Here is a 23,562-nt window from a genome sequence, read left to right on the forward strand (position 1 = left end):
ACCATCCAGAACAGGAACAACATTCTGGATACTACCATCCAGAACAGGAACAACATTCTGGATACTACCATCCAGAACAGGAACAACATTCTGGATTCCACCATCCAGAACAGGAACAACATTCTGGATACTACCATCCAGAACAGGAACAACATTCTGGATACTACCATCTAGGACTGGAACAACATTCTGGATACTACCATCCAGAACAGGAACAACATTCTGGATACTACCATCCAGAACAGGAACAACATTCTGGATACTACCATCCAGAACAGGAACAACATTCTGGATACTACCATCCAGAACAGGAACAACATTCTGGATTCCACCATCCAGAACAGGAACAACATTCTGTATACTACCATCCAGAACAGGAACAACATTCTGTATACTACCATCCAGAACAGGAACAACATTCTGGATACTACCATCCAGAACAGGAACAACATTCTGGATACTACCATCCAGAACAGGAACAACATTCTGGATACTACCATCCAGAACAGGAACAACATTCTGGATTCCACCATCCAGAACAGGAACAACATTCTGGATACTACCATCCAGAACAGGAACAACATTCTGGATACTACCATCCAGAACAGGAACAACATTCTGGATACTACCATCCAGAACCGGAACAACATTCTGGATTCCACCATCCAGAACAGGAACAACATTCTGGATACTACCATCCAGAACAGGAACAACATTCTGGATACTACCATCCAGAACAGGAACAACATTCTGGATACTACCATCTAGGACTGGAACAACATTCTGGATACTACCATCCAGAACAGGAACAACATTCTGGATACTACCATCTAGGACAGGAACAACATTCTGGATACTACCATCTAGGACTGGAACAACATTCTGGATACTACCATCCAGAACAGGAACAACATTCTGGATACTACCATCCAGAACAGGAACAACATTCTGGATACTACCATCCAGAACAGGAACAACATTCTGGATACTACCATCCAGAACAGGAACAACATTCTGGATACTACCATCCAAAACAGGAACAACATTCTGGATACTACCATCCAGAACAGGAACAACATTCTGCATACTACCATCCAGAACAGGAACAACATTCTGGATACTACCATCCAGAACAGGAACAACATTCTGGATTCCACCATCCAGAACAGGAACAACATTCTGGATACTACCATCCAGAACTGGAACAACATTCTGGATACTACCATCTAGGACTGGAACAACATTCTGGATACTACCATCCAGAACAGGAACAACATTCTGTATACTACCATCCAGAACAGGAACAACATTCTGGATACTACCATCCAGAACAGGAACAACATTCTGTATGCTACCATCCAGAACAGGAACAACATTCTGGATACTACCATCCAGAACAGTAAGAACATTCTGGATACTATCATCCAGAACAGGAACAACATTCTGGATACTACCATCTAGGACTGGAACAACATTCTGGATACTACCATCCAGAACAGGAACAACATTCTGGATACTACCATCTAGGACAGGAACAACATTCTGGATACTACCATCTAGGACTGGAACAACATTCTGGATACTACCATCCAGAACAGGAACAACATTCTGGATACTACCATCCAGAACAGGAACAACATTCTGTATACTACCATCCAGAACAGGAACAACATTCTGGATACTACCATCCAGAACAGGAACAACATTCTGGATACTACCATCCAGAACAGGAACAACATTCTGGATTCCACCATCCAGAACAGGAACAACATTCTGGATACTACCATCCAGAACAGGAACAACATTCTGGACACTACCATCCAGAACAGGAACAACATTCTGGATACTACCATCCAGAACAGGAACAACATTCTGGATTCCACCATCCAGAACAGGAACAACATTCTGGATACTACCATCCAGAACAGGAACAACATTCTGGATACTACCATCTAGGACTGGAACAACATTCTGGATACTACCATCCAGAACAGGAACAACATTCTGGATACTACCATCTAGGACTGGAACAACATTCTGGATACTACCATCCAGAACAGGAACAACATTCTGGATACTACCATCCAGAACAGGAACAACATTCTGGATACTACCATCCAGAACAGGAACAACATTCTGGATTCCACCATCCAGAACAGGAACAACATTCTGGATACTACCATCCAGAACAGGAACAACATTCTGGATACTACCATCTAGGACTGGAACAACATTCTGGATACTACCATCCAGAACAGGAACAACATTCTGGATACTACCATCCAGAACAGGAACAACATTCTGGATACTACCATCCAGAACAGGAACAACATTCTGGATACTACCATCCAGAACAGGAACAACATTCTGGATTCCACCATCCAGAACAGGAACAACATTCTGTATACTACCATCCAGAACAGGAACAACATTCTGTATACTACCATCCAGAACAGGAACAACATTCTGGATACTACCATCCAGAACAGGAACAACATTCTGGATACTACCATCCAGAACAGGAACAACATTCTGGATACTACCATCCAGAACAGGAACAACATTCTGGATTCCACCATCCAGAACAGGAACAACATTCTGGATACTACCATCCAGAACAGGAACAACATTCTGGATACTACCATCCAGAACAGGAACAACATTCTGGATACTACCATCCAGAACCGGAACAACATTCTGGATTCCACCATCCAGAACAGGAACAACATTCTGGATACTACCATCCAGAACAGGAACAACATTCTGGATACTACCATCTAGGACTGGAACAACATTCTGGATACTACCATCCAGAACAGGAACAACATTCTGGATACTACCATCTAGGACTGGAACAACATTCTGGATACTACCATCCAGAACAGGAACAACATTCTGGATACTACCATCCAGAACAGGAACAACATTCTGGATACTACCATCCAGAACAGGAACAACATTCTGGATTCCACCATCCAGAACAGGAACAACATTCTGGATACTACCATCCAGAACAGGAACAACATTCTGGATACTACCATCTAGGACTGGAACAACATTCTGGATACTACCATCCAGAACAGGAACAACATTCTGGATACTACCATCTAGGACTGGAACAACATTCTGGATACTACCATCCAGAACAGGAACAACATTCTGGATACTACCATCCAGAACAGGAACAACATTCTGGATTCCACCATCCAGAACAGGAACAACATTCTGGATACTACCATCCAGAACAGGAACAACATTCTGGATACTACCATCCAGAACAGGAACGACATTCTGGATACTACCATCCAGAACAGGAACAACATTCTGGATACTACCATCCAGAACAGGAACAACATTCTGGATACTACCATCCAGAACAGGAACAACATTCTGGATACTACCATCTAGGACTGGAACAACATTCTGGATACTACCATCCAGAACAGGAACAACATTCTGGATACTACCATCTAGGACTGGAACAACATTCTGGATACTACCATCCAGAACAGGAACAACATTCTGTATACTAACATCCAGAACAGGAACAACATTCTGTATGCTAGCATCCAGAACAGGAACAACTGTCTGGAAGAAAGAAAACAAACATGCAACAAACACCACTATATAGCCAACACACTTTATTATCAATACATCTGGAATCTGATAGTGGATCCATATAAGTTGGATGTGGCACCAGAACATTGACTGTAAATGAACTGCTGACGTCTCACAGTGATGTTTTGGACCAAAAAGTGGAGGAATTCTAATGACTACAACAACTTTTTTGAGGCTTTAGTTATGAGGGCACATTATAAATCCTCATCTTCTTCACTCTTTACAGCTTTTCATACTTCTTATTTTCTCTTAACAGGTGCAGCATCCATGCTCCTCTGTTGCTTCTTTTGCATCTTTCCTGCAGGAGCTGTAAGCAATTGTTCTGATCCTGATTCCACCAAGGACTTTGGTTCAGTAAAACCTGGTCTGTCCTGGTGCTTGGCACAAGTATCCAGCATGTCGTTCAGAGTGTTTGAAGTGCATCATCTCTCCTGTGATCAGAATACAGTAGTTCAAAAGAGCCGGTGCGCTGTTCATTGTATCCATGCATTCTTCTGCATCTACACTGTGGTCAGTGCTCTAACTACCTTCCACCGCCACAGTGCTGCAGCTGTTAGCATCTTTATGGACCGTCCAGGAAGAGTCCAGATGATTTGCCACAGAACATGAACACACGGCATTGTTTCACACAGCATTGCATCAATTCCCTTTAAGGAATTGTGAAGTGGGTAGGAGGCTCCACAAGTCAAGTAAACAAATACTTCTCAAGGTTATTTTAATTTGGTCCCAAGTTTGGCAGAGGTGCTGGACTGGCTGAGAATGGAAAACAAGCAGGAATATTTATATTTTCTTATTACTTGACAGACACTAAGAAACTTGTTGGCCATACAATACCGCTGGCAGGCAGACAAACTGGCCATGCCTGGAGAGCAGTCCTCAGTCTCATCCTCCAGGCTGGAATGAGGAACAGCTGCAGCCAATCAGTCAGGACACACCTGAAGAAAATCATATCCTGACCGGCCCAACAAATTCCTCAAATATGCAAAACGGGACTACTAGTTATTTTGAGGCGACTAGTACAGTGGCGGTACAATTCTTATATATTGTGCACACCTAATACACACATCCCATAAATATATACACAGTGGTGTAGTGGTTAGCACTGTGGCCTCACAGCAAGAAGGTTGCTGGCGGTCTTTCTGTGTGGAGCTTGCATGTTCTCCCCATGTATGTGTGTGTTCTCTCTGGGTTCTTCTGCTTCATGCACGTTGGGTTCAATGGTTACTTGGAATCAGGGACACTCTACCCTGGTCCTCGAGGGCAGGTGTCCTGCAGGATTTACAAGTTTCTTTGCTGGAACACACCTGACTCAGACTCTGACAAACTCTGCATGTCTGCTAAATACACACTGATTTGATCAGGTGTGTTGCAGCAGGAACATGTGGAAAACCTGAAGGACATGGCCCTCGAGGACCAGGATTGAGTATCCCTGCTCTTAATTGTCCCTAGGAGGGAGTGTGAGCATGAATGGTTGTTTGTCTCTCTGTGAAGACCCTGTGATGGACTGACGACCGGCCGAGGTCTACCTGCCTCTCGCCCAGTGATTGCTGCGATAGACTCCAGCTTCCCCACAAACAAGCGCTGCTGTCCAGAGCCGCCCGTCCAACGCGGCTCATTAAAACTCTTTGTGACTCTGTTTAAAGCCTTGCTGTAACTTCTCAGGGGTGTCTGAAGTCGGTCCTGGTGGGCTCCGCCTGCAGGATGTGGAGGTTTCCTGCTGCAGCACATCTGAATCAGATCAATGGGTCCACATCACTGGGTAGAACTGACATCAAACTGTGTATTGGAGCAGGGACACATATAAAACCTGTGGGACCGGAGCTCAACATCCCTGATTTAGACCCACCTATAGACCACCTTTTCTAAAACATTAGGTTTAAAAAAACAGAGAAAACATCCAGTCGGTATCAAACCGCCGTGTCAGAAAGATCATTTCCATGTAGACGTTTGCAGAATATGAGATGAGACACGGTGTTGGACCAGTGGGCGGCCATGTTCAGTCTCTGCACACGGTGATTAGCTGCTCCGCAGGCCGCTGCACCGCTTCACCTCGGTTCCAAGCGAGAAAAAATAAAGCTGTTTACGATCATTAAATCAAACACCACAAAGCAACGTGTCTGTGCTTCTCCTCTTCAGCAGGAAGAGAAATTTCCTCGGCTTATTTTTGTGCTTCAGTGTGTTACATCATGTCTACACACACTTACAGGTCAGGGCTCATCTGGTAAAAACACTGGCTTGTCTCAAACACCTCTAGCGCCCCCTACTGGTGGCCAAGCCTGAAGGCGTTTGTGTGTTTCCAACAAGTGGTTTTGTTTCTAGAGGACTGAAAATGAGAGTGACCTTCAGAGCTGCCAACAGGGATTTTCATTTACACTCACTTTAATGTGATTTGTTCTTAAAAACAAGAAAAAATGCTTCCATCCACACACTCCAACTCCATCCTGAAAAATTATAAATAGCTCCACTGCTTCCTGCTATTATTCTGTGATAGTAAACTGTATGAAGTCTTTATATTTAGTGTGTTTACTTTACAGGTTTTCTTTATTGTGTTAAGATTTTCAGCTTGTTTAATAATTGCACACATGTCTCATCAATTACTACAAAAAGTCATCGTAGCAGCAGAAATCTCAACATTTTCTGATGTTGCTGCTCAGCTCGCTGCAGGAACCCAGATTCTTCACTCCATTTCTCTGCTACGAGTGTTTTCTTGCCAATAAAGCTGAACCATCAGGTAGGAGTTGTTCTGCATTCAGGTTCTGCCGTAACAAAGGAAACATGTAGGAGACAATACGCTGCTGGATCCCTGCAGGATGCAGCTGAGATGGGAGAACACGCGCTCTCCTTCATGGGTCCACTCCTTTTCCATCAGCTGGGCGGTGACCTGGGGAGAAGCAAGGGGAGCTTGGTGCTTTAACAGAGAGGAAAGAGTGTTTTACCAAAACAAAGGCAGCATGGATGATAAAAACAACAAAAAGTTCATATTAAAGGAATCATTTTGCGTACATGTTTCAGACTGTAGTCTGCATAATACCGCAGTGTCCCAGAGGTCTCTTAACAAATAAGGAAAATGGAGTGAAAAGTAGTTGGATTATGACTGCTGCTCGGAGCAGCTGAACAGGATCAATAAATGAGCAGAAGGTGTCTTAGAAATCATTTTAACGCAGTTATCTACTGAACTTCAACAAAGGCCATGCAACAACATTGTTTTATCAACTTCATCCTTAAGCCCAATCTGTCTCACCAAACAAGCTATCGGATCTGAGCGGGTTGTCCGGCTGAAAACCCAGCTGATCGACTGGTTTGAATGGCTGGTAAGTGGTGTAAACCCAGTCATGTGGCCCACTGGGAATCCTCCTGAACTTCAGCATCGTCTCCACCACTCTCAGCCCACCAGTAAAAGTCCTCTCAATGAAGTTAAGTGATAAGAGAAAAAAGACATTCTTCATAACCTGTAGAGATCTTCATGTCAGCTGTCGACCCTGACTGGACAAACACTGACTTCTTTTCTAAACTGTGGGATCGCTTTTGCAGGAAAATTGCATGAATTTGACCACATGTGAAGTCCATGTCCTTCACATGTTAGAGACACTCTGCTTGGACATGAACCAAGCTGACAGGTCAGAGCTTCACACTGCAGAAATCCTGCAGGGTGGTCATCTTTCAGCTGCTAACACCAACTGTGGCGTGGAAAAGATGTTAGTCTGTTTAAAACTGGGGTAGGTAATGTTGCTCAGAGATGTTTTATACTGGGTGAAGTGGTTCCTCATCCTGATAGTAGTCTATACATTCTGTAATCATGAACAATAAGAAATATAGTTAGACCCCTCAGTTTACTGTAAATCTGTAAAAACTCTGACCAATCCAAACGTTCCGACCCAAATGGAGATGTTCATTTCTTATATTTAGTAAGCTTCTTCTCCCGGCTCCCCTCCTCCCCCTCCAGCAGCGCATTCCTGATAGCCACACCCTGCATATAAACAGCGTGTTAGGATGAAAATACAAAGCAGTGAAGAAGAAACTCGGAAGGCAAACATGGCTGAGAAAATGCAGGAAGGATTTCCCGACCCGGCTCGGTTTATTTGCCTCCTCCTGCTAAACAGCCGAGAAAGAGAAAACTGTTGGTGGAAAAAGCTGCGAACTAGAAAAACACTTAGAGGGCACAAACCTCCGCCAAGGCCTTTAAAAAGTTCCTGGATATGAACTGTGATCCGGATCACCACCAAAATAAACCTGTTCTTCCTTTTCACATTTCCAACAACTCCTGAAAATTTCATTAAAATCCGTCCAAAACTTTATCAGTTATCTTCAACACAAACGGATAAACGCCGCTAAAAAAACATAACCTAAGCCTTGAATCAAGCAAGGAGCAAAACCCGGGGATCAATCAGCGCTTTCAAATGTGCATAATATGCTGATTGACAGCAGAACTTACAAGTTACATCACAATTAGACTTTTTAGGTAATGTCGTCCCAAAAATGATAGGCCCCTAAACTCCGTGGGTCCCTGGGCTTCAGCCCAGGTAAGCCCATGCATTGCTGGCCGCCTGTCGCCTGCTAACTGCCGGGATCAACTCCAGTTTCCCTGTAACCCAGGTTGGGAAAAAGTAAAGCAAGTTTATTTATACAGCACCTTTCATGTGCTTTACATAAAACAATATTACAGATGGTGCAAAGAAAGCCTCAAAGGTACAACAAAATTGCTAAAATCCCAATATAAAATTAAATTAAAATAAAAAATCATAAAAAAATAAAAAATGAGATGAAAATAATTTAAATTAAGAGAAGTTACAGTGCAGATTTCATGCATACGTGCGTGAATCCTGGATGTAAAAGTGCTGACATGTGGGGAGAGTTTCATCTACCCTCCAGTTTGTTCTCAGCTTTATAGCTAAATGCTGTTTCTCCATGTTTAGTCTGAACTCTGGACTCTGGTCTCTGGTCTGGACTCTGGACTCTGGTCTCTGGTGTCTGGTGTCTGGTGTCTGGTCTCTGGTCTCTGGTCTCTGGTCTGGACTCTGGACTCTGGTCTGGACTCTGGTCTCTGGTCTCTGGTCTGGTGTCTGGTGTCTGGTCTCTGGTCTGGACTCTGGTCTCTGGTCTCTGGTCTCTGGACTCTGGTCTCTGGTCTCTGGTCTGGTGTCTGGTCTGGTGTCTGGTGTCTGGTCTCTGGTCTGGACTCTGGTCTCTGGTCTCTGGTCTGGACTCTGGTCTCTGGTCTGGTCTCTGGTCTCTGGTCTCTGGTCTGGACTCTGGTCTCTGGTCTCTGGTCTCTGGTCTGGTCTCTGGTCTCTGGTCTGGACTCTGGTCTCTGGTCTCTGGTCTGGACTCTGGTCTCTGGTCTGGACTCTGGTCTCTGGTCTGGTCTCTGGTCTCTGGTCTGGACTCTGGTCTCTGGTCTCTGGTCTGGACTCTGGTCTCTGGTCTCTGGTCTCTGGTCTGGACTCTGGTCTCTGGTCTCTGGTCTGGACTCTGGTCTCTGGTCTGGACTCTGGTCTCTGGTCTCTGGTCTCTGGTCTGGACTCTGGTCTCTGGTCTCTGGTCTGGACTCTGGTCTCTGGTCTGGACTCTGGTCTCTGGTCTCTGGTCTGGTCTCTGGTCTCTGGTCTGGACTCTGGTCTCTGGACTCTGGTCTCTGGTCTGGACTCTGGTCTCTGGTCTCTGGTCTGGACTCTGGTCTCTGGTCTGGACTCTGGTCTCTGGTCTGGACTCTGGTCTCTGGTCTCTGGTATGGTGTCTGGTGTCTGGTGTCTGGTCTCTGGTCTCTGGTCTGGACTCTGGTCTCTGGTCTCTGGTCTGGTGTCTGGTGTCTGGTCTCTGGTCTGGACTCTGGTCTCTGGTCTCTGGACTCTGGTCTCTGGTCTCTGGTCTGGTGTCTGGTCTCTGGTCTCTGGTCTGGACTCTGGTCTCTGGTCTCTGGTCTGGACTCTGGTCTCTGGTCTGGACTCTGGTCTCTGGTCTCTGGTCTGGACTCTGGTCTCTGGTCTCTGGTCTCTGGTCTCTGGTCTGGTCTCTGGTCTCTGGTCTGGACTCTGGTCTCTGGTCTGGACTCTGGTCTCTGGTCTGGTCTCTGGTCTCTGGTCTGGACTCTGGTCTCTGGTCTGGACTCTGGTCTCTGGTCTCTGGTATGGTGTCTGGTGTCTGGTGTCTGGTGTCTGGTCTCTGGTCTGGACTCTGGTCTCTGGTCTCTGGACTCTGGTCTCTGGTCTCTGGTCTGGTGTCTGGTCTCTGGTCTCTGGTCTGGACTCTGGTCTCTGGTCTCTGGTCTGGTCTCTGGTCTCTGGTCTGGACTCTGGTCTCTGGTCTCTGGTCTCTGGTCTGGACTCTGGTCTCTGGTCTGGACTCTGGTCTCTGGTCTCTGGTCTGGTCTCTGGTCTCTGGTCTGGACTCTGGTCTCTGGTCTGGACTCTGGTCTCTGGTCTGGTCTCTGGTCTCTGGTCTGGACTCTGGTCTCTGGTCTGGACTCTGGTCTCTGGTCTCTGGTCTCTGGTCTGGACTCTGGTCTCTGGTCTCTGGTCTGGACTCTGGTCTCTGGTCTCTGGTCTCTGGTCTCTGGTCTCTGGTCTCTGGTCTGGACTCTGGTCTCTGGTCTCTGGTCTGGACTCTGGTCTCTGGTCTGGACTCTGGTCTCTGGTCTGGTCTCTGGTCTCTGGTCTGGACTCTGGTCTCTGGTCTCTGGTCTCTGGTCTCTGGTCTCTGGTCTGGACTCTGGTCTCTGGTCTGGACTCTGGTCTCTGGTCTCTGGTCTGGACTCTGGTCTCTGGTCTCTGGTCTCTGGTCTGGACTCTGGTCTCTGGTCTGGACTCTGGTCTCTGGTCTGGTCTCTGGTCTCTGGTCTGGACTCTGGTCTCTGGTCTGGACTCTGGTCTCTGGTCTCTGGTCTCTGGTCTCTGGTCTGGACTCTGGTCTCTGGTCTGGACTAGTTGACCTTAGTCCTGGCCCTGACAGCTGTTCTTGGTTTACAACATGTGACAGTTGGGTTCTGAGCTGAGTTGCCGTACAGTGAATGAATAATAAACTGTGTAAATGTAACCGCACATGAACATGTCATTACAGTGTTATGATACAAACACATGTAACGTGTCCATACTGTCATATGACTCTCGCACCAACACTGAAACAAAATGCTGCACAGAAAAGAAATAAAGATCAGCCAGAAATAAACCAGCAGAAAACATAAAAATAACAAGAAAACTGGGGATCCCGGCCCTCCGTCGGTGTGGGCTGGGCCCTCTGCCTGCGGGGGTGGGGGGTTGCTTCTGGGCTCTTGGGGCCGTGGGGCCCGCGCTCTGTCTGCCCTGGGGGGCCGGTGCCCGGCGGGGCCGGTCCTCGCTGGTCCGGGCCTGCTGGGGCCTGTTCCCCCTGACTGCGGGGGACTCTGGCTGGGACCCCCCTCTGCCTCCTCCTGGGTCGGTGCATGGCTGGCTCCGGGGTGGGGCGGTTGGGGTCTGCGCCTGGGGATGGCTGCCGATGGCCCGGGTCTCGGGGGTACTCCTGGCGTGCCTCTTGCCTTTGTGTGGGAGGGGTCACACTGGCATGGTCTTCTCTGAACACGTTCCACTCTGCATGTTCTGCATGTGACACAGTCACCGAGTCGTCTGCAGGTTTATTCACTAACAGCAGCTAGTTTTCTCATTTCTGTTTGTTTCTCATTTATATTTAACTTTTTACATTCATAGTTTAGTTACTATGATCTAAAGTTGGCTTGTATGTGTATGTATATGTGTTAATACTGGCAAGTGCGTATATGTTTGTACGTATGTATGTGTGTGTATGTGTGTGCATAGAGGTGTGTGTGTGTATGTATGTATGTGTATATGTATATGTGTACATATGTATATATTTGTGTATATATATATATTATGTGTGTATACGTGTGTGTATACGTGTGTGTATATGTATGTGTATGTATGCGTGTGTATGTGTGTGTATATGTATGTGTATGTATGCGTGTGTATGTGTGTGTATATGTATGTGTGTGCCTGTATGTGTGTATGTATACATCTGTAGGTTGTTTTCTTTCTTTTTGTTTTTGGGTTATTTTTTAGTTGTTGTTTTTTTCTCTCCCTTTTCTCTCCCTTTATCTCTTTCCCTTTTCTTATGAGGTGTTTCTTCTCCTTTCTCTTTCTGTCTTTCGTCTGTCCTCTGTGGTCCAGCAGTACAAACTCTACAATTCAAACAACAATACAAAATAAACATAGAAATAAAATAAAAATTCAGAAAGTCAAGGGGATCATTATATCTATAAAGCTTCCCTTGGCAGAGAAAATTTGCTCAGCAGAACATCCAGACCATCATTCTGCTGCCTAAATGCTGGACAAGACAAAAAAAAAAAAAAAAAAAAAAAAAATAACAAGAAAACTGCAAGAAACAAGCGTTTAAAATAAGATATAAAACCTGAGGGAAGAGGCTCGTCTGGAAATGTTGGTGAATCATTCCAAAGTCTCAGAGCAACGAGTGAAAAGTTTAGTTCGAGTTTGAAACGTCTAAAAGCTTCTGGTCAGAGAGCAACATGGTTGCCATGGACACAGCGCTGGATGGGCATTAATGTCCCAATTGCTGATAACAAGCGGATGCTTTCCCTTCATATTTAGTCTGCAGGACAGCAGCCATGTTTCCAGAGAAAACCCAGGTTTGATCTGACCACAGAACACCTTTCCACTTTGTTTCAGACCATTGTAACAGTCTGTATGTTCCAGAACTCCCATTATGAGAACAAAAAGATGCTCCTGCACATAGATCATACGAGCCAGGTGGCCATTAAAGACATTTTACAGTTTGATTTGGTTTAGTTTTCATTTTGGATCTGAATACTTCTACCAGCAGCTAATTCCTGCCAGGGTGTGATGATCTGACTAAACCAGGCCTCCAAACCACCATCATGGTCTCCAGATTGTACCAGTGCTTCCAGACTGCAGTGCCATGCTGGTGTGCAGGGATAGACTGGCCTTGTACCAGGATCCAGGATGAAGCTCAGCAAGGCCCTAAACCCCTTAAATCTGCTCCCCAGGTGCTGAAAGATTGGCAGTCCACTGCTCCCAGTTCATCTAGGGATAGATCAGATGCAGAGTCGAATTTCCCAATCAGGATTAATAAATGAACAATGATTATATATTCTTATTTTCATCCTTTTTAGGTTATTATGACTATTTTTTTGGGAGAGGGGTTAGTGAGGGATAAAAAATTAACTGAACTGAAATAAATTAAATAAAACTATGAGTTTGATAGATGAGCAAATGACTCACTGCATTCTCTTCATGTTTACACTTTACACTCTTTTTAAAAAATGGGGTAGAACTCTTTTTCAAATAATTTATTACATCTAAAAACATTTTCATTTTCATTTACATTTTTCCGTTTTTTAATGTAAATTTTATGAAACGATAAAATTTTTTTATTTTAGTTTGTTTTCATGGGATTTTATTTTGAATGATCGGAAGTGCCTTCTTCCCGTTACAAACTGTATGCTTTTATTGTGAAGGCACAACTTCCCGCCTGTACTGCGCATGCCTAACTTGACGGTCTCGGACTAATTGAATGGGAAACGCAACGCGAACCATGAAGCGGCGCTGAAAAGTCCTCAGTGTTTGGAATAAAACTTTCAGGAAACAAGTAACAGCCCGTTGTTTGCATCTTTATACCGAAAACAGTAAGTTAAGTGAAGTTTAAAGATTGTTTTAGGGTTTTAATGAACGTTTCGTCCTCGCTTCGTTGTTGTGGAAGTTTAACCTGAAATGTGTCGAACATCACAGAAACGCGTTTCTTTGGATTGTTGTTTTTCCATTCATATATTTTCTTTGTTTCTGTAAAATATTCATATTTGCTGTGATGTAAGGGTGGGACCCTGCGGATTCTGTCAAAAAATCAACACTTGCAGTAAGTTTGCCTTAAGATTGAATGTGTTTCTTGTTTTTCAGAGCTTTTTGTTAAACTGTGAAAAGTTTGCAGATTTCTGTAAATACACATTTTTAAGCTAGAAGATGAAATGGACTCTGAGATGCATGAAATTCAAAACAAGACATTAATTTCACTATTTTAAGCTATACTACTATATTTTGGTTAAAGTGGCAGAATTCCTCTCATTTTAATGATGGATCATGAGGAAAGGTCAGATGATGTAAAGTACTTTTCCACCTCCTCCTTCTACAACTAGCAGCTGTCCAGCTCTGAATATTTACATTCTTAATGGACACACAACTACACAATAAATACAAAACTAATAATGTGCATGAGTGTAAAACTACAAAATTTAATGAGAAGAAGAAGAGTTTGTGTTGGACGACCTGGAGATTCCTTCACAATCCTTCATCTTAGAGAATCTGTTAAAAGTCTGAGGACAAAACTGAGAAGAATAGTGTCAGAAACTGGTTGAAAAAGCCTCCCAAACAGGACGACACCCTCATCTGCTGCTTCTCAAGTATCTCGTCTCATTGGCTGCTCAGACCTCTGCTTTCAGGACTTCAAATGTAAAATCTAAATGTTTCAGCTTAACTTTAAAGCCTCTGAGAATCAGTTTAGCTTCATGTGTTTCTAAATGTGAGAGCCAAGTCATTCACACAAACCAGCGCCGTTTCATTCTGTCATTCTGCTTCTCAGACTTTACAGCGTTTGTTTGGGTGGACGTCTGTAGTCAGCGTCTGTTCAGAAGGCGTCCCAGCTGAGGCTCTGCCCGGCCGGCCGGCCGGCCGGCCGATGCCTACAGGAGGACACTTCCAGCCTAATGAAGGATTTCATTCCCATCTCAGTCAGGACGTAGTTTGTACTCAGCGCTCTGAATTACATCCCATGAACACAGTGAACAGTTTAGCTACGTTCATCCTGGCTCCCTGTTTCCTCCGTTCCACACTCCATCTGTAATAAAACCTCGTGCCCAAATATCAGACCGGAGCTTTTCCGTGGCAGACACCTATTTTTCCAGACACTGACATTCCTGCCATTCTTGCTACAGCGATCTCGCCGTGGTGTGTGTGGAAATAAGGGAGGGTGTCACACTCGGTCTGCATGATATATTGGGATGTTTATGCGCCTCAGAAATTGAATTAAGATATTAACCTAATCAGGAACATTTGTGTGAAAGGATCCAGAGCTGGTTTTTCCCTTTACGGTGCTGTGTCTGAGGATGGCGACGCTGCAGGGTGTTTTGGTGGGACAGCGGGGAGAACTGCAGGAAAATGGCTGTTTTTCAGTAGGAAGACATTTCTCCAGAGTGTTCCAGGAAATGCTTCCTGATGGGACAGGGCGAAGGTCTTCCTGAGTGAGGGGATGCTTCTGTTCTTTCAGCTCGTTGGCCTCTCTCTCTAACGGCTGGGACAGGAATATGTGGGGTTTTTCTGAGGACAGGTCTCTAACAAAAGCAAAGAGAGATCTTTTTGGCATTCTAAGATCTCTTGCTCATTTCCTCAAGCTTCCTTCTTTGTTTTCTTAGTTTTTTCCTCTCTTCCCCTCCGGTGTGATTGCTGCCTCTAACGTCGCTGAGGCCACATGGAAATTCTGCAATAACTTGGGATCAGCGTTACGGCGCTCCCCATGTGAGTTTCAGAGGAACAAAGAGCTGTTTGTGCAGCGTTGCAGAGCCGCTGCAGAGAAATAAAGCACCAGTTTAAAGTCTGAACGCTTGTTTCTGTCAAACAACTGGGCTCCCAGCAGCCCAGCCTGAAAGTACAGAGGACCATCACTCATGGGGGAGGGTAAACAAAGGGAGAGTGTTTGACTTTAACATGAGATTTTCACTCCGGCTTTCCAAGTAAAACTGTAGTTTCACTGAAACAAATGTATCATAGTCTCTGTTTAGTAATTAGTTTTACTGTTGGTGCTAAATTCAGCCTGACAGTCGGTGTCTCTGCAGTCTGAGACTCAGTTTCCTAAAGGGTTCATCCAGGCAGTATGATGCGGCGTTGTGGCCGAGCTCGTCCCTGCTGCCTCAGTCTGCCTCGTCCTGTCTGGACGGGATGTACTGGAAGAAGTTTATTCATTCATTCGTATAGATAGATACTTTATTAATCTGCCAAGAGAAATCCACACCTCCAGCAGCTGGATAAACTCTGGAATCAGGCCAGTAGGTTTACAGACAAGAGGCAAAATGATGACATAAGAACATTCATTCATTCTGAGACCGTATTCTCTCCGTCCACGATGTCAGACGGGCCTCGGTACGGGTTTAGACCCATTTTTCTGCTTTGGTTCTTGGTGTGAGGGATTCAACACGGTGGAGATTCTGCTCCATGTTGACAGGAAGCATCACGCGGTGGGCTGATTACTAACCACGATACCACAGCTCATTATGTTGTTAAAGGCCACAGCTAGGTTGTAAAGACTCCTTTTGCTGCTTTACACAGAGATCATGTCTGATCATTTCCTCCTTCCCTTTCGGCTTTGTCTCCTGCTCACAGCGAATCTCCGGCTCCCGCTGCAGAAGCCGTGTTCACATGTTTTACACCGGACTACTGATGCAACCCGGGCTTCGGACCGGCCCTCGCAGAACAATCATGTCGCCCTTAGGATGATGCTTTCTCCTCTGAGCCTAAAGATCCAAATCATTGTGTTATATTTTATTCCAAGTAGAACATAAATGAGAAGCTGAACCTGACATTTTATCATTTCCTTTTTCAATATGAGCTTCTTGTGAATCTGATGCAGCAACACATCGGTAAAAAGTTGCAACAGGTGCAAATTAATGGGGAAAAGTAACTGGTAGAGTAATCACAGTAACTGGGGGAGAATTTCACAAGTAATCTAGTTAACTGGCAACAGATTTACATCTGCATCTCTCACATGTAAAGATAGAAAGAATGTCACCAATCTGAGACAAAATGGGTCAAAAAATGTGGAATTAAAGAACTATGAATGAAACTCTCATCATCTACTGCGTATATTATCATTCAAAGATTCAAGAGGAATCTCTGTATGCACAGGATTATGGTGGTTTGATGCTCTCAGGTAAAACCAGACATGATTCTCTACTGGAAACCAGTGCATGGACTCAGGAAGCTTCCAGAAACCAGTGTGAACCCAGTTCAGGCTGAAATCCACACATGCAGGTTAAAGCTCCATCATATGTGAAGAGGATCCAGAAACACGCCGTCTTCTCTGGACCAAAGCTCATTTAAAATGTTCTGAGTGGAAACCTGGATGAAGATGTGGAATAGTTTGTGGACAGCATGGACGGCGTGTCCTGCAGACTAAAGAGGAGAGGGAGCATCCAGCTTGTTATCAGCCTGCATCTCTGATGGGATGGGGTTGCATTAGTGCCGATGGCGTGGGCAGCTTCCACATCTGGGAAGCTCCATCAATGCTGAAACATCTGCTCCCATCCAGACAACGTCTCTTCCAGGGAAGACCTTGCAGGTTCCACCATGCTGGACCACATCCTGATGGTGGAACAGGAGAACTGGTCCAGCAGGACCACATCCTGATGGTGGAACAGGAGAACTGGTCTGCCTCCAGTCCAGTTTCACCAGTACAAAACATCTGGAGCATCATGGAAGCAGAAATCCAGCAACAAGGTCCAGTAGAGCAGCTGGAATCCTGCATCAGACCAGAACAGGACGACATTCCTCTCCTAAAACTCCAGCAGCTGCTCTCCTCACTTCCCAGATGTTTACAGATGTTAGAAGAAGAGGAGATGCTAACGATGCTAAACATCATTCTGGAACGACTTTTTACAGACGTGCTGCTGCATCAGATTTTCCATGAAATGATAAAATGTCTCAGTTTCATGTCTGATATGATGTTTATGATCTACTAGGAATAAAAAAATGAGTTGATCTAATTTGGAAATAGCTGCATTGTGTTTTTATTGATGTTTTCGTGGCGTTCCGACCTTTTGGGAATTGGTGTTGTATGAACTGCGCCTGACAGACTGCTGCTTTCAGAGCAGTAAGGGGATCTGGAGGATGAATGGGACAGACTGCTCTGGGCCATAAAGTAGCGCCAGACACTCTGACTTTCAGACGGATTTATGAATCCAAAGTTTTTTTTTGGTTTTTTTTTTAGTAAATAAAACGTTGCTCCCAAACTTCTACTGCTGCCATCAGCTGCTCTGATTTACTACAAATGATGCCACCAGTAATATAATGAGCGTCTGCATCTGCTGCACAGCTGGGAGTAGGTTACTGGAGAAGGAGTAGGGTGTGTGTGTGTGTGTGTGTGTGCGCGCGTGTGTGTGTGTGTGTGTGTGCACGTGTGTGTGCGCGTGCGCTCAGTATGGTCCAGTAATCCCAGCCTGCTTTCTGTCAGTTGCACGCCTCCCCCTCCGTATCATTTTCAGTCCATCTGGTTGACATTAGAGCAACTTCTCAGCACTGGAAGAGTCTGATTCTCAGACACTTTTGTCTTTTAGTCGATTTTAATACATGATCTTTTATTCCCAGTTATTAAATTTAAAGCAGATTTATCTTTGTTTTTACCAGGATGAAGCAGAGTTGGTCAGTCGGGGGGAAATCACTGCTGCTTGACCTTTTCTTTACCTGTTTTTCTAAACGGACAACCTGGCATTCATGCAGTGATTGTGACCAGGTGTTGTCCTCTCTTTTCATTCTAAACACATTTCCTGTTACGACAGGAGACGTGGACCAGGGACGCTCCTGGAGCCGTCGTCCTCATGTCAGCAAAGCTGACTTTACATCACAGCAATGATGCAGTCAGAATTAAAGTCGGATGGTTTCTGACAAGAATGAGTCAAACATGATGCGTTTGTCTGTTCTGATCAGGAAAGACTTGCACCTCTCTAGACTTTAGATCATTTACAGGATGGTGTGTGTGTGTGTGTGTGAGACTTAGTCAAAACAAACAATGCAGAAAAACAGAGGAGTTCTGTGTCGCAAAGGAAAACCATATTTCCGGTCCTGCTGCTTGGACGACCGGATCTGATCTCAGGTGTTGGATCAGACTCTGTCAGGGTGTTTGCATGATCATAATAAGTCATTCATGTGTTTTTTCTTCATCAGTTTAAGGTTTGACTTTTAGGTTTTATTTAAGAGTTTCTGTATTTTTGAAGTCCCAGTTTTACTCCTGCAAGAAACACATTATTGTTCATTCATGTTATAGAATTTAAAATGTTTTATTTGAAAGTAATTTAACTTTTACTTTGCAATTTGTACAAAAGCTTTTAGTGTTGAGACAAATTGCAATTTATCTGAATTTATTAGTTTCTGCAGTATCATACTGCTGGCTGCCTTTTTAATGGTTGTATTAGGAAGAGAAAAGCTTAACCCTAAAGACCATTGTGATCCACTCCGATTACCGGAATGTTCTACGAATAATTCACACCGCAACATTTTTTATACTCCAGCTACAGAAAGCTTGGACTTCGCTCGATGTCAGTCATCCACCATGACGCCCACAGCCCCCCTCTCAGCTCCACCTCTTTGACCATATTTGTATTTTCCTGGTGAGACGACACGCATGCCTCTGCCAACATGGTGATGGTAGGAACCGCCCACCGAGCTTCAATTCAGCTCTTCAGAAACCTACGGGTGACGTCATGGAGGCTCCGCCCATCTTTTATACACAGTCTGTGTGTGGAACAAACAGTGAATTTTAGAGTTTTATAAAAGAAAATGAGTGAGAAAAGCAAATTCTCCACAGCAAGTGTAAAAACCGCAAAATATCGCTACATGGCTACCTCGCAGAACCCGCAGTCCTCGTACAACCTCGTCCGCCTGACTTATGAGGCCTATACTCTAGACAATGGAAGCATCTGTAAATTTAAATTATTTGTCAAACTTTTGTTTAGTGAAAATATAACGGAAACGCAGCTATCGTCATGTAACCAGAACATTCATGGTTCAGACTTTTTTTCTTTTTTGTGGATTGTTTTTCTGGTTAATCATCATCAGAGAGGTTCAGGAATGTAAATAATAATAAATTAAAAGTTGTAGATGTATATTCATGTGTTATGATAACAAGTTTCCCCTGATTGATGGTTTTAGGTGTTTTCTTTCATCACACACAGAGATGAACACCCCTAACATGTTGTGAGTAATGGCAGTCATGTTAAACACACGTGTGTGATGAAAAGCAGATGCATCTCCAGCCTTGTGGTTCTCTGGAACATCTTCTTTTTGTTGTTGCTGCTGATGTTTGGTTCCTTTTACGGATCAGGTGGAATGTTTTGAGACTCAGCAGTACTTTGGGGATTTGGGAAGAGTTGAGGGGAGAAGGTGAAAAAGGTCAGCGGGGATGTTGGTACCAGGCACACAGGAGGACTAACCGGCCCAGGAATGCATACTGGTTACTCCTCCACTCACTGTGGGATCCTGGACTGTGTCATCCGTCATACGCAGTACAGACTCCTACTTGGTTAAGGTGGACTCGGCCTGATCATAACTGAAGCAAGAACACGTGGAAAACCTCTCAGCCTGGCATTTTGAACCAGGGTCTGCTTTAATAAGCCGAGAACAGATAAGCTTGCATGGAAAGTTTCTGTTCAGCTACATAGATAAGTACTTAATAAATCCCCTCTTCAGTTTCTAAGATAGTTACTCAGAATGAGCCTAAATGACTAGCATGTGGATTAATAACCTCTACTGTACTGCAGGAGAATTTCTCGTGAAAACTATTAAACCTAATTTCCTATGATTTTTATCAGATGAAGATGAACATCAACTGTTCCTCCATGCTTATGTGTTTTATCTTGCTGCTGTCCACTCCTCTTGTTACCCAGGGTAGACAGAGGTTTTTACCAGTCACATGTACAACCCCAGTGCCAACACAGCTGGGATTCGGCATGACGATGAAATCTCATCAAGCCATCTTTCATTCCCAGCAGAACATAAATAACACATCAGATGTTGAAACACAGACATTTAGCCATTAGATGGAAAGTATGAGCTCATTTTTAGGGGTTACTGTGTAACTTTTGGCCATTAGGGACTCAAACCTGCAACTTCAGCCACAGTTCTCATGAGACTGTTGCAAAATGAAGGGAGGAAGCCACTCACGCTAAGCAAAATCTGCCCCCAAATCATGACTCTACATGGTTGTTGTATGAAATAAAGCAGTAACTTTAGCACATCCCACATCATTAACTTATAATAAAAACGTTAGCATTAGCCGTTAGCTTACGGGACATTACAGCAGTACAGAACAGTGTATGGAAACAATAAAAATAAACCAGGACAGTTGCTCATTGTTCTGTTAGTTCTTTATATGTACATTAATTATAAGAAACATATTTATTCTGCAAACCAGTTTAAGGAGTCACGTTAGCTTTTGTCTTTAGCTGATTAGCTTTAACTAGCCGCATTTAGCTTCTACTAAACGGCAAAATAAAAACACAGACGTATCCAGCAACGTTCTGCTGCTCATCAGGCGCTGACTGCCAACACGCATAAAGCTGTTGACCGCAGAAATAATCCGTTATTACAGACATTAGACTGATGTTTGGGTCTATAAGAAGTTGGAACGGAGAGACTTTTAGCATCGTGTAGCACCTTCTCTTCTTATAACGACTGACAGCAGACCAGTTCTCCTGTTCCACCATCAGGATGTGGTCCTGCTGGACCAGTTCTCCTGTTCCACCATCAGGATGTGGTCCTGCTGGACCAGTTCTCCTGTTCCACCATGCTGCTGTGATGATGCAGGATGTGGTCCAGCATGGTGGAACCTGCAAGGTCTTCCCTGAAAGAGACGTTGTCTGGATGGGAGCAGATGTTCCAGCATTGATGGAGCTTCCCAGATGTGGAAGCTGCCCACGCCATCGGCACTAATGCAACCCCATCCCATCAGAGATGCAGGCTGATAACAAGCTGGATGCTCCCTCTCCTCTTTAGTCTGCAGGACACGCCGTCCATGCTGTCCACAAACTATTCCACATCTTCATCCAGGTTTCCACTCAGAACATTTTAAATGAGCTTTGGTCCAGAGAAGACGGCGTGTTTCTGGATCCTCTTCACATATGATGGAGCTTTAACCTGCATGTGTGGATTTCAGCCTGAACTGGGTTCACACTGGTTTCTGGAAGCTTCCTGAGTCCATGCACTGGTTTCCAGTAGAGAATCATGTCTGGTTTTACCTGAGGGCATTATCCTGTGCATACAGAGATTCCTCCTGAATCTATGAATCTTTTAATGACATGATACACAGTAGATTGTGGGGTGTTGAAAATAATAGCTGTTGCCACAATTCCCCAGTTCCACACCTTTTACACCCAGTTTGTCTCAGACTGGTGAAGTTCTGCCCATCCTTCCATCTGAGGGACTCTGCCTCTCTGAAATGCTCCTTTTACACCAGACATGTCTGTAAGCAGTTAACCTGCTTATTTGGTAAATTTTCTTCCAGTTGTTTGTCATTTGTACCAGTTTGCAGCCTTTTGTTGCTTCTGTTCCAACTTTATCCAGACGTGTTGCTGCACCAGATTCACATCAGCTCATTTTTTAAATTATTATTAAATGATAAAATGTTTTAGTTTCCACATGTTTTATGATGTCTATGTTCTACTGGGATTAAAATACAGTTTTATGTGGTTTATATATCATTGCATTCTGATTTTGTGTATGTTTTTCACAGCGCTTTTGGCATCAGGGTTGTGCTATATTTTCATAGACATATTAAACTAACGTCTCATGGAGGATATACAAGCTGCAGGATTCTTGTTGAAGTGAGCAGCTGTGCAAATACGTCTGAGAGAGAAAGATGCTTTTCCGTTGAATTACGGAAACTAAGATATGCATCTGTGGTGCTCTTTCACCCTCCGTCCCCACTGGGGCCTTAAAGTCGGACTGTAAAGCAGGTTGTTTTGCTTTCAGACGTTTGCTGCAGCCGTCTGACCGTCAGCAGATTCCCGCCTCCTTTATGTGGGTTGTTGTTGAACGGAGGCCGTGAAACGCTCGGGGCTCCCACTTTTACCAGCAGTGCACAGGTCGTTAGTTTAATTGCTGTCTTAATGCCTGTTTGTACCCCACCGGGTGGGACACGGTGACCTCACAGAGAGAGGAAATGAACCTCCTCATGGAAGTCTGAACAAGGAGCGCCTCTGTCTTCATGGCGTCAGCAGCTCTCGCGCCGTATTCTGCCTCCATTTCTTCCAATCAGAGCTTGTTTGAAGTGATAAGTTTAATGTGCAGACATGTGATAAGTGTTTGTATTCGGTGGTCATGAGGATACTTTCCAAATTTATTATGGGAGTTTGAAATGCCGAGCATACCAGGACCCCTGGGAGAATAGTGTCATTATTCCTGATAGGAGGCAGCCTGCGTGACCAGCGGCTGCCGGAAATACGACGTTCTGGATAAGAAGAGCAGGAGATTGTTTTCTGTGTGTGCGGCTGCCGGTCTGCTGGGGTCCACACTGCAGAGGTGACTACATGCTGAGGAGGAGAAAGAGAGCTTGTACCGTGCAGCAACAGGATTACAGATGACGTGCTTATCGATGTTCTTCCCTTGTTTTTCTCTTTTTAATTAACAGTTTAATGTTATCTTGCAAATCGCTTCTGCACATGTAAATATTTTTATTTTTTTGCCCCATTTTCTTCCTTGTCCTGAGAAGATCTTTCATGATCTGCATCTCATAGATTCATTGAAAACATCCTTTTTGATCAGGCTAGATCTCTTTGTTCGTGTGTTTACATGGGAATTTTTATTCCTCTTTAATTCCGAATAAGTTAATTCTGCTTTAAACTGACTAAAAATGACCATGTAAGCACTTAATTCCTAATGCAAATTTCTATTCAGAATTAAACTTAATTCCGATGTAAGTGTCTATGGAGCTAAATCAGGGCCAATATGTTTGTTTATTTGAAAAAAATATTTGAAACTGATTAAAATTCATTTGAAAATGAAAGTCAAGTTTTTACAATGAACTCTGAAAAACAAATAATTGTATACAAAAGAAAACGAAGGTGAAACAAATGTGTGTATCAAATTTAATTCCAAAGGGGTTGTATATTTTGTTTTTGAAACATCTTGTTTCTAAAAATCCATTTTCAATATGATATTGTTTTGTGAGTTT

At 44.1% G+C, this 23,562-nt stretch overlaps 1 protein-coding gene across 2 annotated transcripts in view; it reads left to right on the forward strand.

Moving 5' to 3' along the window:
* Positions 1-13,161: 13,161 nt before the first annotated feature.
* The window catches only part of ppfibp1a (PPFIA binding protein 1a), a 33,626-nt gene continuing 23,225 nt past the window's right edge, over positions 13,162-23,562 (forward strand). For both annotated transcript variants that reach the window (XM_079263545.1, XM_079263546.1), the window contains exon 1: positions 13,162-13,264. The gene's annotated coding sequence lies outside the window, so the exon portion shown is untranslated. The remainder of the gene's footprint in view (positions 13,265-23,562) is intronic.

Source organism: Telmatherina bonti, assembly GCF_933228915.1.
Source record: "Telmatherina bonti genome assembly, chromosome: 23".
Taxonomy (NCBI): domain Eukaryota; kingdom Metazoa; phylum Chordata; class Actinopteri; order Atheriniformes; family Telmatherinidae; genus Telmatherina; species Telmatherina bonti.